The sequence below is a fragment of the Poeciliopsis prolifica genome, unplaced genomic scaffold, assembly GCF_027474105.1.
Source record: "Poeciliopsis prolifica strain line A6 unplaced genomic scaffold, Auburn_PproV2 SCAFFOLD036, whole genome shotgun sequence".
In the NCBI taxonomy this organism is placed as follows: domain Eukaryota; kingdom Metazoa; phylum Chordata; class Actinopteri; order Cyprinodontiformes; family Poeciliidae; genus Poeciliopsis; species Poeciliopsis prolifica.
This window is the reverse complement of record NW_026562411.1, coordinates 1,549,963-1,566,225: the sequence shown is the minus strand read 5'-3', so window position 1 is coordinate 1,566,225 and position 16,263 is coordinate 1,549,963. Positions and strand designations below refer to the sequence as shown.

General features: G+C 40.2%; 1 protein-coding gene across 8 annotated transcripts in view; it reads left to right on the top strand.

The window, feature by feature from the left end:
• The window catches only part of gulp1a (GULP PTB domain containing engulfment adaptor 1a), a 48,115-nt gene that overhangs the window by 13,464 nt on the left and 18,388 nt on the right, over window positions 1–16,263 (top strand). For 4 of the 8 annotated variants that reach the window (XM_055052879.1, XM_055052880.1, XM_055052886.1 and 1 more), the window contains exon 2: window positions 8,003–8,083. The gene's annotated coding sequence lies outside the window, so the exon portion shown is untranslated. Of the gene's footprint in view, window positions 1–8,002; window positions 8,084–14,233; window positions 14,423–16,263 lie in introns of those variants that run through there. The other 4 variants (XM_055052883.1, XM_055052882.1, XM_055052884.1 and 1 more) reach the window with 3 other exon arrangements.

The following is a 16,263-nucleotide window of genomic DNA, read 5'->3' as shown; positions in this document are numbered from 1 at the left end:
CAGATATTCATGAACTGTTCACTGAATGCTGAGAAATGAGCCAATTAACATCTAACATTAACATCTTCAGGCGGCGGCAGGAGTTCCCAGCATCGATCCGTTTGGGTCCTGACAGCATTTATCTGCCGGGCCAACAGGAAGGTTCTGCTCCCAGGAGAACACGGAGCAAGTTTGGACCATAACTTCAGAAAACAGCCGTCGCATGTCGAGTTTTTGATCAATCTGCTGTTGGGTTAGCTTTAGAGCCACGGGTAGCTGACCGAGCAGCTGCAGTTTGTCAGACATAAACTAAAAGATGCTTTTAATATGGAAGAAATTCCTGCCTTAAATGGCCCAGAGTGGCTCAGTTTGATGGAAACTCTGGGTTTCATCACTGATAGAGGGAGGATTGTCTTCAAATCTGTGTTTTGGAGAACAGTTCCTCCTTTGACAGGAACTTTCCAGCATATTTTCAGCTGTGAATTCCTCGTATTGTTCCTGATGAACAGCATGGGGGACAATCAGGACCAGATTTTACTCAGTTGGGCACCAAATAAAGCTAAAAAAGAACAACAAAGTTTTATTGTAAAATAAGCCTGCAGTGTTGATCCAGAGGACTGCTGGTCTTCTGGCTCATAATTATGACTTAGAAAGTCAAAATATGACTTTTATTTTCAGAAATTTGACTTTCTGTTTGGCTTTTATTTTTAATTTCATGGCAGAAATGTGCTAAAATAAAACACCCATGATATGGACTTGGACCTTTATTGTGATATTTTGTGGTGCTGCTATTGTGATAACAACATAAATTATGTTTAAAAAATTATTACAACTTTGCATCACAAACACAAATATTGTTCTTGAAAAATGTTCTAATTTGCAGCAGGATTCTTCAGGATGTCGGTTCCTTAACGAGTCAATTTGCATTAATTAGCTGCACATAGTGACTGTTTTTGATCCAGATCCACTCACAGCATCTCTATGAACTCCAGCAACGCTCAACAACTTCTGCAGTTTCACTTTGGGGACATGAACCGTTCACACTGAAGTCTGATTATTTTAGTTGTAGCAAGAACAATCACCCAACAAACATGGGTTTTCAGCACATCGTTGGGCATCAAGCGCTGCTGGGAGGCGTAGCCTCAGCTTAGCGCCGTTTCCCTCAGAAAACACTGAGGAGAAAAGATCCAGGACTCAAACACACCTGCAGTCAGAAGATTTATGTCTTGCTCAGACTTGAGATTATTTCAGTCGTCTGGACTGGAAGGAAGCAGCTCCCAGTTCGGTTAGCTGCAGATTCTGCATTGTTTTGGGTTATTATTGCCTTTTTCTGCCTCTTGTCTTCATAATTAGCAGCAGACGGCACTGCGGGTTGTTTTTCAGTTTAAATTCAGCTCAAACCTCAGAGACGACCTGCTAAATGTAGATGAAGCTGGCAGGAGCCTGAAGATGCCAGCTTAGTTACCCTCTAGGCTGTTTGCTGTCACAGTGTGCTGACAGAGACGGATCGGCCTGGCAGATGGTTCTGGCCCGTGGCCCGTTTAAGCGCCGGACTCTGAAATTGCCAGAGGATTTTTCTTAAAACACGAAGCTGGAAGAGGTTTCACTCTTCAGGAGAAAGAGAAACACTCTAACTCTGAAACGGGGGAATGAAACGGATTGAGATTTCTCCTCTGCTTGTTTAATCGGACGTTTATTTTTTGACGTCTGTAGAAACTTCAGCTGTCAGAGACCAAACGGATCATCAGACCTGAAAAAGGTCTCAAGTTGCTAAAACCTTCTAAGTTTTAGCAATCTGCAAAGGTTTCTTTCTAGCAACGGTTTATTCCAGCAACGTGCCGAACAACAAATGAATCGACGTTCAAAAATTGACCAGCTGCAAATATGGCAACTTTTTTAGTAAAGCAACCTATAAAAAATCTTGCAACTTTCACTGAAGCCATTGGCAACAAATTTGCTACTTTTTAAACTTAAAACTAAAAAAAATATAAGTTGTTTTTAATACAGTGACGACAAATTAGCATTTTTTAAAAAAGCAACAAATCTCTGCAACTTTTTTTTAATTGACTAAAAATTCAGCAACTTTTTCTAAAAAAAAAACAAGGAACAAGTCTGTTGACTTTGCTTTTGTAGAAAAATTAGCAATTAGCAACAGCGACGTTTTTTAAAGCAACAGACTTTATTGGCGTAGGAACTCGTTGATCGTTGCCTGCAGTTGCTTCTGGAAACGTCGGTTCCCGTTTCCTCCTTCAGCTGCAAAACGTTTCCAGACGCCTCATGATGTTGACCTCCTGACCCGATCGCTGCCGGTTCGTTCTGCTCCGCTTTATTTGTTTCCTGATCAGTCGGGGAAACGTTGAGTTCTCCTGGTGTTTTATCAATAATCCAAATCCCGCGTTGCCTCTGCAGCGATTAATTCCCTGGAGCGGCGCGGCCGACACGGACCAGTTTAGTGGTTGAACTGGGTCAGGAGCGGAAAATCGGCTGGAAAGTTTCCTCCGAGAGGCAGAAAGTTACGCAATAATAACAACGCAGGTTGCAGCTTCCATCTCCTCGCCTCCTTTCACAAACTAAACTCAGTTTTCTCCAGAGTTTCTGCCTTTTTCAACTCGATAAAAGAGACCACGTCCTCACAGATATGAACATTTCATTCTGTTTTCTGTTAATAATTATAAAAATAATGTATTCCAGGACGCATGCTGGGGCACAATGTGTGTTTATGAATAGCTGCGTGCGTTTTCGCTTTCCTCGCTCTGCTTGGAGATAATTTCTGCATGCTGGGCCTCAGATGAGAAATGCAGCGTATTTTCTGCTGGGTGAATAAATCTCAGAAGGTTTTCTGCTTCTAATTGCACCAGAGGAAAGTCGTTTTATTTTAGAAAACATGAGAATCTGCATCATATTCTGGGATTAAGTGAATATATTCTGTCCTGTTTGGTTGCCAGGTTCACTTTATTTAATTTCTCGTGGAAAGAACATTTATGTTGTTAGAAAGTTAATGTGAAATTTTATGGTGTCGTCAGTCAGGATCTTGGTCTTTACTAATTAGACCTTTGATTTATTTTGGTGCTAAACTAACGGACGTATTTCAAAGTTTATTTTCGAGCTTTTACATTACAATCCTTTAAATGTGAATGTTCTTCAGGTGACAGAAGGCCGACTTTGTAACCGTCTTTATGTGGCTCAGAATGTTCAGTTCCAGATTTTAGGCCTGTTCTCTGGTTTCCGGCTATAGTAACTGATTCTTCATCGATCCTCGTCAATAGCTTCAGTTTCTGCTCAGCTGGAGAAAGTTTTGGCACCCCCACATATGGATCTAACCTAGCCCTTCGTTAGCGTGTAGCGCTGCTGAAGCTAAATGCTAACTGCCTGGTTGCTGAGCAGCAGGATGTGGGCAGCCGCGCTCAGGCTGGAGGAGGAAGATAAGGCGCTGTGTTGGCTCTGCTTCCTGAGGGTCAGCGCTCTGCCTGCGCCCGCCAGATATTGAGGACCGTGTGGAGAAGTCGGCGCGTCGCGGCGTGCATCTTAACGCCCGTAGCGCTCAGTCAGGATGCATCAGCTTTCAGAGCGGTGGTGGGGAGAAGCTGGCAGACTGGGTGTCTGGATCCTTCATGGTGCGTTAATGCTCGCTGCTTTAGATGGCAACAGGAAGGCGAGGAATTCACATTTTTTATTCACTCTCCAAGCACTGATAACTGGGCTGCAACTAGCTGTTATTTTAGAAGTCAATTAATCAATTAACCTGATTTTAAAAAGATGGTTAAATCTACAGATTCCTTATTTAACCACTTAAGCTGTTTTTATATTAGAAATATTTTAAATAAAGAATTCAATTCCTCTTAAGGTGAAAAAAAAAATTTTTTTTTTGCCTACAATGCAGATAGTAAATCAGAATCAGGTGAAGCTTTTTCATCGTAAATGCAAAATGTTCACACAATTTTCACTTAATTACTTTAAAATACTTTCAGCAAACACCTTATTTTGAATTTTGTATATTGCAGTTAACGATTAATTGATTAATCACGACTAATCATTACGTTCTTGCTTATTTTTCAGCCTTTCTGTTGTTACTTTTTTGCTCCGTCTTTTGTTAGTATCAATATTTTGTACAGTTTTGGCTTCATTAGTGATCCAACTGTGTTGTTCTTTCAGCAAATTGCTTGTTTTTAATGATTAATTGATTACTGAAGTAATCATTAATCACAATTGATCTGATTGATCAAGCTCCCAGTGTTTAATTTGCTTTGTGATTTTCTTGTTTCCTTATTTTTATGAGATTTTTCATCTACTCAGTCTGAAATGCATCTTGGATCCAATCATCACCAGAAACTGACACCATCACTCCTGAATGTATTATTTATCCATAACTTTTCTGAAGTGTTTTTGTAGCTGCAGAGAAATCGATGGTTTTTGTTGTCGTTTTGTTCACTGGGCAGGCGGGAGCCGAGTTCACGGTTTGGTTCATGCAGAACCCTCCGAGTCACTCCTGGAACAGTCGACTTTCTGCCTCGCTGCACAAATGCGCCACAAACTTTTGCTTCAGCAGAATTTCCTGCAAATATCCTGAAGGACTTTATTTTTTACCAAACATGACGCAGATGCTGAACTGATGAAATCATCTTCAGGTTTCATTCTTTGGAGGCTGAAAAAATCAGTTTCTTGAGTTATAAAAAATCAACAAAATATTCATATTTTCATTCTGTCGTGACTCTGCACATGTTTTTATCAGTAAATAGTTTTTTTAAGTTTGGTTGCTCCAGTTAACTATTAATCGATTACCAATCAGTGGAGGAGTGTTTCAGTAATTGACTAATCATGATTAATCATTCCTTTCTGGTTTTTTTCAGTGTTTGCTTATTAGTTGTGGTTTAGTTGGATTCGGTTTGTTTGTTTTTGTCTCTTCTTGTTTTCGGTTGGATTAATTTTTCTGAGTTCTGAAACCGAAGCCGGGTTTTCAGACGGAGCGACAGTGGTTTGCTTTTCCCCTCTGCTCTGTTACTGGGTGTAATGTGAAGGAAAATCCATTTGCAGAAACGTTTTCACGTCGGCTTTCAGGTTTGTTTGTGCTGAAAACAGAAACTTAAAGCCAGAACTCGGATTTCTGATTTCTCGTCTCGTCACGTTCTGCTTCTCAGCATTTTCTTGTTTTTGCTTGGAGAATGTTAATGAGTGCAAACCAAGCATGAATTTGCAGAATCTTCTACATTTAAAGTTTCTCTGAAGTCTTTTCTGCACTTTTAAATTAATCTCTGCGAGGCATTTGCAGGAAAACATTGGAAACGCTGCAGGACTCCATGAAACAGAAAAGTTTGTCTTAATTTATTTCAAACTGTTTCATCTCCACTGTGGGTTTTTCTTCCCACTCAGATTTCGGCTGAAGTGCTTTTGGATTCTCAGTAAAAACATAAAACATACATTTGATTTTTTTATTTTGTCCACATCTGTTCAATGAGTTTGTTTCTTTATTAAACACAGACGGCTCAGAAATCTCAACAGGATTAAAATGATCCGGATTAAATGAGGGAAACATTTGATTGAACTGGAAGTGATGCAGCTGCTGATTTATTCATGTTTTCCATGAGAGAAAACAGCTGAATCAGCTGCAGAGTCATCAAATATTTTCTGTTTTTAGCAGTTCACCTGTTTTATTCTGGAGGCTTTAAACCAGAAGCTGAACTCTTCCTGTCAGGTCACTTATGATGATCAGAATTACTTTGATTTCATTATTTATTCCTTATAATTAAGGAGATTTTTTTTCAGCTGGTTGTAAATTAGAGGTTACTTAGTGGTCCAATTTACACAACAGTAAGAGTATTTATTGTGATTTATATTTATTGTACAGTTACTGGTGGGCTGCAGTCATGGAGTTACTTTTTATTTATTACTTTTTAAACTTTGACAGCGATTAGCACACTTAGCTTCTTCTAAATAAATTTTCTCACAGAAATTTTAAATTGCTAAGTTTTGATCAAGTTGAATGAAATTCAGCGTCTGTGTTGAAGTTTTGGTGAAAAAACTAATTGTTTCTTTCAAATGAGCAGAATATTAAAATTTTTCTGCAGAAATGTGATGGACTCGGTTTATCCCACCTGCTGGCGTTTGACTTGGTTGAATTTAGCACTTTAGCATTAGCTTCGGCTACATACTATGTTGGCATAGCGCTTTAGCATTAGCTTTGGCTACATACTATGTTGGCATAGCGCTTTAGCATTAGCTTTGGCTACATACTATGTTGGCATAGCGCTTTAGCAGCTTTGGCTACATACTATGTTGGCATAGCGCTTAGCATTAGCTTTGGCTACATACTATTTTGGCATAGCGCTTTAGCATTAGCTTTGGCTACATACTATTTTGGCATAGCGCTTTAGCATTAGCTTTGGCTACATACTATTTTGGCATAGCGCTTTAGCATTAGCTTTGGCTACATACTATTTTGGCATAGCGCTTTAGCATTAGCTTTGGCTACATACTATTTTGGCATAGCGCTTTAGCATTAGCTTTGGCTACATACTATTTTGGCATAGCGCTTTAGCATTAGCTTTGGCTACATACTATGTTGGCATAGCGCTTTAGCATTAGCTTTGGCTACATACTATTTTGGTATAGCGCTTTAGCATTAGCTCTGGTTAAATGGCTTGTTCATGTAGCACTTTAGCATTAGTTTTACACTAATGCTAATGTGTATTAGTTCTTTGTGGCTAAAGTTTCAGCTAGCGATGTCCATCACTGGTTATTTTACGCAGTAACTGCATTTAATTTTATTTTGAAATGTTTTAATATTTCTTGATGCTCTGATGGAACAAACCGTGAGCTAAACTGCAAAAATAAATACAACCGCTGAGGCAGTTTATTGGTTTTAAACATCATTAGTTGGAATTTATCGTCAAAAATACAAATTCTTATCAGAAATGTTTCATACTAACCATAAACAATCTGATAAATATGCGTCCTTTGCTGTCCGTACGTCACATTTGTAACTAAATTGCAGATTTTTTTACCCATCTGTGGAAAATCTGGCTGTTTTGAAATGTTGCCTGAATATTTCTACATTTGTTTCTGCAGCATGTTGACCAAATGTCCCCTGTTGGGACATTTTGTCCCTTTCTCCCATAAAATCAGACGACGTCCCTCATTTTCTGCAGGACAGACGCTTTTATTGGATTTGGCCGACGTCCAGCGACATTCAGTGGCATTAAGAAAACCAGGCATAAACTCTAATGAGTGCTGTGTTTAAAATCAATCAAACTGATTGACCGCCACATGATGCTTTTAGCATTTTGCTCCATGTTCTACCCATCTGTTACCGACAGAAACAAGGTTTAGTGAGACCAAATCTGTCTGGATTTTACTGTTGTGGTGTAATAACTCAGAAAAATCAGAGCTGACCTGCAGATAGAAACAAGAATATATTATTATTATGACTGAAATCTATTTTTATTACGTCTGACTAGAACAGTTAAAAATTCCCTGCAGTCAAAATGATTCCTAATTTGCCAATCAAGTAGAAATGAATGTGTTTCATCTGCTCTATGTTTTAGATTAGAGCTTCAGAAAAACCTAATCTGGATTAATTTTTTTGTTTGGAGGGATTACGTCTCACTGAGTCATGTCACTTTATGATGTTCCAGTTGTTATTGATCAGAAGTTTTAAGCAGTTTTTAGCATGTTTGTTAGTTTTTATCTGTTAACTATTGTTTAGTTTTTAATACTTTTAGTTTTTTCATAATATGCTTCATTTTTAGGTGCAGAATTTAAAGTGGTCAAAATATTGTCTCTATGTAAACATCAATTTGGTAATAAATACTGAAAAAAGTTAAAACAAATGCTGAACAACCAACCAACTCTGGTGTTCAAACGTTTGTCGCCGCCATTTTGTTTCGCCATTTCAAAAAGGTTAAATCGATTCATAAACACAAAAACAAGGGAAATTGGATGTATAATTTCAATATGTTTTATTTCCAATGAGCTCCGACTGGAAACAAAGCTTTCCGCTGTGTGAAAGTTTGTGTTTCCGTCTCCGCAGGAGGCCATGAGCGTCTCGGCGCGTCGATGAGTGAAGCACAAGCTGCAGACCTGAGCATCAGCCGCCCACAGCAACAGTAAGGTAGATACTGTTCCCGTTCACTGATTCCTGTTCACAACGATTCACGTCGCAGTTTTACCAGCAGACATCAGGGGAAGTGTAACAGAGTCTGTTTGGAGAGCCAACATTTTAAAGCCGCTTTATTTATCGGCTCTGGACAAACAGGATGCGTGTTGGTGACCTTCCTTCTTTCTGGTTTGCAGGATTTATTCTGCAGATAAATATCACAGCAGAAAATCCAAACTCTGCTCTGGTTTCAAACTGGTGGAGAAAGAAGGGAAGAATTAAGGATGAGAAAATTCATCCTCTGCTGTCAAATATCAATATTTTACTTAACGGAAGAAAACCAAACAATGTATTTGTGGAGTATTCCTCTTTATATACATACATATTGACGCAGAGATATTAAAAAAAATCACAAAAATGAAAAAGCTGAAAGTACAAACTATTTATCTTTTATTGGCCAAATTATTATGCTTTGATTTAACTCTTATAGTAACTAAATGTGTTTATTTTCTGTCTGCTGGTTAAAGGAAGGTGTTTATTCGCCTCTCATGATCACAGGAGAAACGATAATGTTGTTGTTTTGAGACCATTTTGAAGTAATATAAATGTAATGGCATAAAATGCATGAACACATTCGGAAAGATCAATAAACTTTAATTTCTAATAAACATTTAACACTGGAACTGGGAGACATTTTAAATATACACAATAAATAAAACAGATGTGCAAATAAATGAATAATAAATATTTAAATAAAATTATCCTTCAAAACAGGCTTAATTGAGACAAAAGCAGCAAACTGAAGTGACTTATAAAAAAGAGAAATTCAATAAATCATGCAAATGGAAATTAATGAGCTTATTTTTGATTTATTGTGCGATTTATTGCGACAGCTTCGTGTTTTTCTTCTTTTACTGCGAATAGGAGAAGATGAAACCAGAGTTTGCGTTGCTCAGGCGTCTCAATCCTGATCCGTGTCGTGTATCTGTACGGGATGCCCAGCTGGTTTAAATGTTCGGCGACACGCAGAGCCCAGCTGCAGTCAACAAACCTGCCTGTAAAGGTCAAACAAATCACATTTATATTCAGTTCAAATCAATTTCCTTAATGGCTCACCAGGATTTCTGCCATGTTGGGCTGAAGGTGCTGCGGGGGGCGCTGGAAGCGGTAAGGATGAATGGAAAAAAAAAACAGTTACACAAAAGTGTTTCACTGTTAAGATGGTTTGTAGTTTTGTTGCAACTGGAAGTGTGAAATAAACTTCAGTGGAGTTTGAAAACAAAATGTGTGTAAAGGTTTATGTCTGGCTGAATTTGTTTTCTTTTTGGGAGGATTTTATTGTAATCCATGGGGAGGGAGGAGAAAATCTTTGGTTAAAGCTTTCACTGCCTGACTTTTAGCAGGAATGTGATGCCATACACCCTCACCCGTTGATTCTTCTTCATCTAGCTTTGGATCTAGGCCACGTTTCTCTCAATTTCCAGAGCGTTCAGATCGATGGTTGGTTTTACCGCGGATAAATGTGATTGGCTAATACACTCATCATAATTGTTTGCAGGAATGTGATGCCATATTTGGACACCACTTCAGAAATTGTGATGAAAGCATCCATATTTATTTTAAAAGTCTTTACTGACAGGTAGTTTCAGAGGTGATTTTGAAAGAAGGAACTACGGAAGCTCATAAGGCACAAAAAAAAGCAAAGTGATAATAAAATCAATAAGCTCACAGCTTTGCTGTTTTATCTGGGTTTCCTGCAGCTTCATAAAGTTTTGTCTGCACAGACAAAAGCCTTATGGTGATTCCTGCTCCATTTAACAATCAGTTCCTCTGATAATTAATCGTCTCCCAGATCAGTCAGCGGCTTTTTCACACGATAAGAAAGTGAGGAAAAGACATTTTTATCTCTTTCTATGTGACTTTTCAGGAACCTTCCAGCTTCTGTTGGGTTTCCTCTTTAAAAAGTAAACCTGAGCAGGAAATCCTCGGCACAATAACAGAAACAGAACGACTCGGCACTTTTACAGCAAAGTGGGAATTAATTTATCGAGCAGGATCAGGAGGAAACATCCTAACTCAATCACATGAGTTAGATTCTTTTTGGTTCAAACTTTAATTCAAACATTGACCATAATGGAATCCCCTACTCCAGCGTCGTTCTAACCAGACGGCCGTCTAAAGCAAAGGAGGTGGATCAGCAGACATGTCACTGTGGAATATAGTCTCTGCTAGCTTGATATTTACCTGTTAGCAAGTCATCACCATCTTCAGTCAGAGGCTTCTTCTGATTTATTGTAATACTGACTGCTACTGGAGCTCCTGGAAGACATTTGGAAGCTGCACTTCACTGTAGTCCTTATTTCTCTAAGATAATTAGCTTAAGTCCTCCTATGAAACTCCAAAATTTAAGAAATAATCCCTGATATAAAATTGTTGCTTGCGTAGCTTAATATTGTTGGGATTATGGGGAAATGCATTTTGGATTAGCTATAGAGAGATTAGAGTAAGACTCAGATTAATGGGCTTGGAAGAGACGCCATTACTGGGAGTTTTTATCCAAGGTTTTATTCGTTAGACTGAAGTTTCAGGGGGAATCCGCTACCAAGTAAAAGCAACAAATGTTACAGAATGATGCGGATGCATTTAAATCATCAGGAAGAGAAAGAATCTCCATCTGGATTTAATTTGGGAGAATTTAGAACGAGCTGGAAAAGTGCTGCAGTGATGAAAATGTGTCGGCTGTAAACGAGTTATTAAAGCGTAACCAACGTTTCATTCGGGACGGATTCAACCCGTTAGCGGGGCGGAGGGATCAGGAAAACCAATTTTCACACGTCAAATTGGCCACTGATGAGTCCAGACCCCAGAGTGTAATTTACTACAGTCTGAAACGAGTTTCTGCAGGAGGGAAAACAAAGTAATGACAAATCTGTGCTTACATTAAGCCTGGCGGGCCACCAGGCTTTACTTGCCCCCTGCCAGGCTAATTGTTGTTTGTTTATTGTTGTTTTTTATCCTTCAGTAACTGACAGCAAAGATGAATGAAAGAGAATCAAAAACATTGTACGCTTTCTTTTTCCAAAGTTTTGACGCCACAGAACCACTGTTATCGTTAGCCTAGCCCAGGCTAGATGAAGTAGAATGCTAGCTCAGTAGCTAGCTCTCTGTAACTATAGCTGTGGAAAAAGGGAAAGAAAAAATATGTTAAAGTCGAAGCACATCAGCTGCAGTCCTGTCTGTGATTGGCTGGTGGTGTTGCTACTTTAGCGCAGACACAAATGCATACATGCACTCACATCACAAATGCTTGTTTTTATGGAGCAGCTCCTGTAACTTATTTAATCAACAACAATTCCCATTTTAAAGTTTTGTTTAAAAGCTGTGTGTTTGTGTCCATGATTATGAAGTGGAATCAGCTGAAATTCGTCCTGCTGGGTGTCAAATTGTGACAGCAGATTGGCTCCAGTGCTGCTGCTTTTCCATTTCCCTCAGAGATCGACAGGCAAACATTTCCCGCTCCGAGCCGCCGGACGCCGCGCGGCAGCGTGTTGCTCTTATGATGAAGCTGTCTGCGCGGCCCAGACTCGCTCTGTATTTATGTCTGCAGACCTGAGACGTGTTTACTGGCCACACGCATCACAAATGCATGAAGCTTCTGGTCTGGGCTGATCTCCTCGAAAAACCATAAACATGTCACATTACTGAAGATAAAACATAAAATAACATATTTTTACTATAAATGTTAAATACGTTTCTGTTTTATGAAATATGTGCAAAGAATTTCTGCTGCAGAAATGATCCCAAAAAAATGATTTCACTCATTTTTATGTAATTCAGCTGCAAATGATGTAATTTAAGTGGACCAGGTGGTTCTGTTTCCTTAAAACAAACTCAAGAAAATATTCTAAAATTTAAAATAAAATGTAAAAAATATAATAATAATAATCAATGAAATGAATAATAAATAAAATGTATAATATAAAATATACATTATATAATGTAAAATAACATATAAAGCTTTCCAACTTATTTTTAGAAATAGCTTTTAGGTATATCATTCAATCAACCAATAAATCAATCAAGATAAATACTTTGTGTCATATTTAACATTTTCCACTCTGATGAAATTGCTTTGTAAATAATTTTTTCCCCGATTACAAAATACCAATTAGCGACATCGCCAACCAATCACAGACCATCATGACGGTGAGAAAACCTTTAAAAATGTTTTGTTTTTTTTCCCTTTTATTTTTTATTTTTTGCCTTTTTCAAGTATTGGCAATAATGTCTTCCCGTAATACATCATATGAAAAACAATACAAGCATTTCATCTCAGTCACATCAATGATTATGGATTAGTTTTTTGTTTTAAATAGCTGCAAGCTGTGGTTTCTCCTGTTTCTTCCCGTTTTTACATTATTTTTTATTTTTAAGCAGCTTTGAGGCAAAAAGTGAAACTTGAAACTCTGCCAGTTACTCAACATTTTGTTGCTAGGCAACCGAAGAGCCAGAAAGTGAGTTGATTCCACCAAGCGTGTCCATGTTTCCAGCGAGGTGAGGTTGAGCAGATCGGTCCTTTCCTTTGTCTACGTTTCCCAGAGTGCTTTGCGGTTCTGGGTCAGAGTTCAGTCGATATTCTACATATTGACTATTCTGTCAGCTGTATTGTCTATTGATATTATTGATTTATCGTCCAGGCCTAACACATCATTATCTTGTCTTATTGTCACCAACGTTTTTCTTTCTTAAGCACAAAAACCAGAAAGTTTTTAGAAAGTTTTCTTCAGCAGCCGTCCGTCAGGAGGTTGTCGTTCTGAAGTTTTCTCCTCTGCTAGCAAGGAGCGCTAATCATGTTTGGGCTTCAACTTTACATGGAAATCCTCAGAGACGCTCCTCGTTTCCAGAGAAACACTCACAACCCAGGAAGAGATTGAAATAATTGGAGTCGGTGTTGAACTCGATCTGCAGAGCGATGTGGCGCCGCGCTTGTTTCGCCCGATCAACCCGAGACGGTTTCAGGGTGAGGCGGGTGGTTTGTGCCTCACCCAGCTGTCCACAGTGGGATGATTCTAAAACGCAGAACCTCCCTGCTCTAAACGCTCCCTCATACAGAAACCTGCCGCCATCTTGTTTCTAAGCACCCATTTTAGTTCAAACTGATGACCTTTGACCTTGAAACTGCTGACTGACGTCTGTAGAGTCTGATATGGAGCTCTTGGGATTTTGGTCATTTCTCTGATGTTGGGCTGAATCTGCCATTCCTGGGAAGACTTCCGGTTGTTTGGAGATGACCTTTGACCCTTCCCAGCAGTGATGACAAATGCTAACCAAATCGTTAGCTGCACTAGCCCTAAAGCACCAATCATAAGCATTAGTTCCACTAGCAGGGGAAGCATTTCACCAACATGGTATTTAGCAGAAGCTAACACTAAGTGCTAGGCTAATGTCATTATTAGCTGAGCTAATGCTAATAGCGCCTCCCCAGACAGTTGGACTAAACTGAACATGGCTGGTGTGATTTTAGAGATGATCGTAGCATCATTGACGATTATCGGAGGAAAACTGGAGTAAAGATTTTCCTGTGTGAACTTGGCACAACAAATCTGAGCGCTCCGTTTAAAGTGTAGCTGGTTGGTTTGATTTATTTGTCTTCAGCTCAACATCCTTCTTCAAGAAACGTAAACAAAAACAGCTGCTTCAGATTTCGGCAGTTGGACGATTTCTGTTTTATCTTTGGCTAAAGACCAGGAGCCATTTCTCCCGCTAGCGCGAGGCTAGCATGTTTGTTTTGTTTGTATTTACCCAGAATGCCATGCGCTGTCGTCCACTTCCTGCTTGGCGTTCATTGGAACCAAAGTTCACTTCAGACTTTCCCAACCGAACCGGACTTTCCAGGCAAACGGACTGGAGTTGGATTACAGCGGCGTAAACACGGCTGGCTTGAATCCGAACTTGGATTATCCTTGGAGTATTTATGATAATCTGGGCGTCATTCATGGCTGTCAGAAGGAAAACGTCGGCGTAAACTTCTCGCCTGTGAACTGGACGTCCGCACCATAAACCTGAACCGTCCGTGAAACCCAGCTGCTCGGTTCACAATGTTTGTAAGGTTTGCAGATTGTGGGGATTTTTGCTGATGAATCATTTCAGGGTTTCTTCTTCTCTGAATTCCCGCTGAAAGGCGGTCCCTTCTCCGTCCTGAAGCTCCTCCTGGGCGGAGGAAGTGGGCTTTCTGGATGTCAGCTGCTGAGTGTGAAGGCAGAGCCGCCATCCTCTCCTCGGCGGCGCAGCACCATCTGGTCGGCAGCTGAAACCCGTTAGGAACTTCCTGCTCTGCGCCGCGGCTCCAGGTCGGTGAGCAGCGTTTCGTCCGCTTGCTTTCCTCCGTCTCTCCGTCGATTCGTTGATCAGTCGCTTCGGGTCGGTAGAGTGAGCGCCCAGGAACTCTGGCCGACTCTGATTGACAGTTTTTAGGTAGAAAAGGGAAAATCTGTTTGGTTTTTAACACATATGGCTGAGATTAGTGAGTAAGCTTGAAGGCATTCAGCACTTTGCTTCGGCTCCATCTTTTTAAAAATGGTTTTCCAGCCGAAAAACTTCTTGGTTCACTTCCAGAAAATGTGATTTCTGGATTTCTTTATCGTCTTTTCTGTTAATTTTTAGACTTTGCTCCAAACATTCAAGTTTTCTCCAGTTTGAGAAGCTGGACTCCTGCATCTGGTAAACACTGCAAAGCTGGGCAGCCTGTGTGTGTGTGTGTGTGTGTGTGTGTGTGTGTGTGTGTGTGTGTGTGTGTGTGTGTGTGTCTGTGTGTGTGTGTGTGTGTGTGTGTGTCTGTGTGTGTGTGTGTGTGTGTGTGTGTGTGTGTGTGTGTGTGTGTGTGTGTGTGTGTGTGTTGGAGGTCAGAGGATCTCCCACTGGGACTCTGTTGAATCACCAGACAGGAAGCCATTAAAACCTGCTGTCAGTGAGAGCGGCCGATACCTTTCCACAGCGATGAGATGTCTCTGATGCTCCTCTTGACTCGACCTGAAGACGGAGAAGCCGTGAGAGAAGCCAATCCAAACGCAGCGGATGTGACGGGTCGAACCTGCGGCTTTCATTTTGTGCCGATGCAGGAATGTGGACGTCCCGCCCTGAACGCGCCGCAGCCGATCGCAGGAACCTCCGGGCAGCGAGAAGTTTTCACACCGCTTGGATTTTTTCCGTTTCCGTTTCGTGTGGCGGAGCAACAGAAAGCAGATCTGAGGAGGAGGGAAAACGACTCGCGGTTTCAGCATCTGGTTTGCATCAAGCGCTTTAAGCTACAAAAGCTTTTTAAAATGAATTAATCCCAACGTGAAGCTGAAGCTGAATTAAAGTCTTAAAACATGATCGTCGTCGTACATTTCTCTTCGAATCAACAAAAGGAAAACAAGGCGTAAAAGTTTTAATGTTTCAAATTCTTCAAGGCAGAATGTTTGAAAGATGCTTAAAATAAAAGATCAAAACCATTTAGAGATTTAAAGTGTTTTCAGACCCGGTAGTCCAGTAGACCCAGTTTGATCCAGAACCAGAACTCCATCATCTTCTCCGCCTCCAGCTGTTCTGAGTCCAACCAGCCTGTTCCCCTCCTGGCCTGTGGGGGCGCTGCACCAAGAACCACTGCAGGAAACGACACTAAAACCTCTGAAGACACTGAGAGCAACTTCCTGTTTCACCAGATGAAACAAGATGGAGGCGTCAGAGTTTAGCGGTTGTCTTTGGTTAAAGACCAGGAGCCATTTCTCCCGCTAGCGCGAAGCTAACATGTTTGGTTTGGTTGTATTACCCAGAATGCAGTGCACTGTAGTCCACTTTCTGTTTTACGTTATATGTTATTTCAAGTGTAATAAAAATACAAAAACTTGCTAAGATTTTGTGTTTTTGCATCACTAAAGCTGCAAAACATAGAAACAAATATTTTTCAAATTTTCTGTTCTGGAAATGAAATTTAGCTGGAAACTTTTTGGTCGACACATTTTTACAGTTTTAGACGAACAAAATCACACAAAGGACACTTTGGACCCCGTCCCCGAATCACCTGGTCTGTCCTGGCCGCTGGGAAAACGCCGGTCGTGGAAGAGCGTCGCTGGTTGCGTTTCCTGCTGGGGTTGGTGTGTTTTTGCAGTGAGTCGGCCGTGACTCTGAGTTCTTCAGTCACTCAGGAATATTGA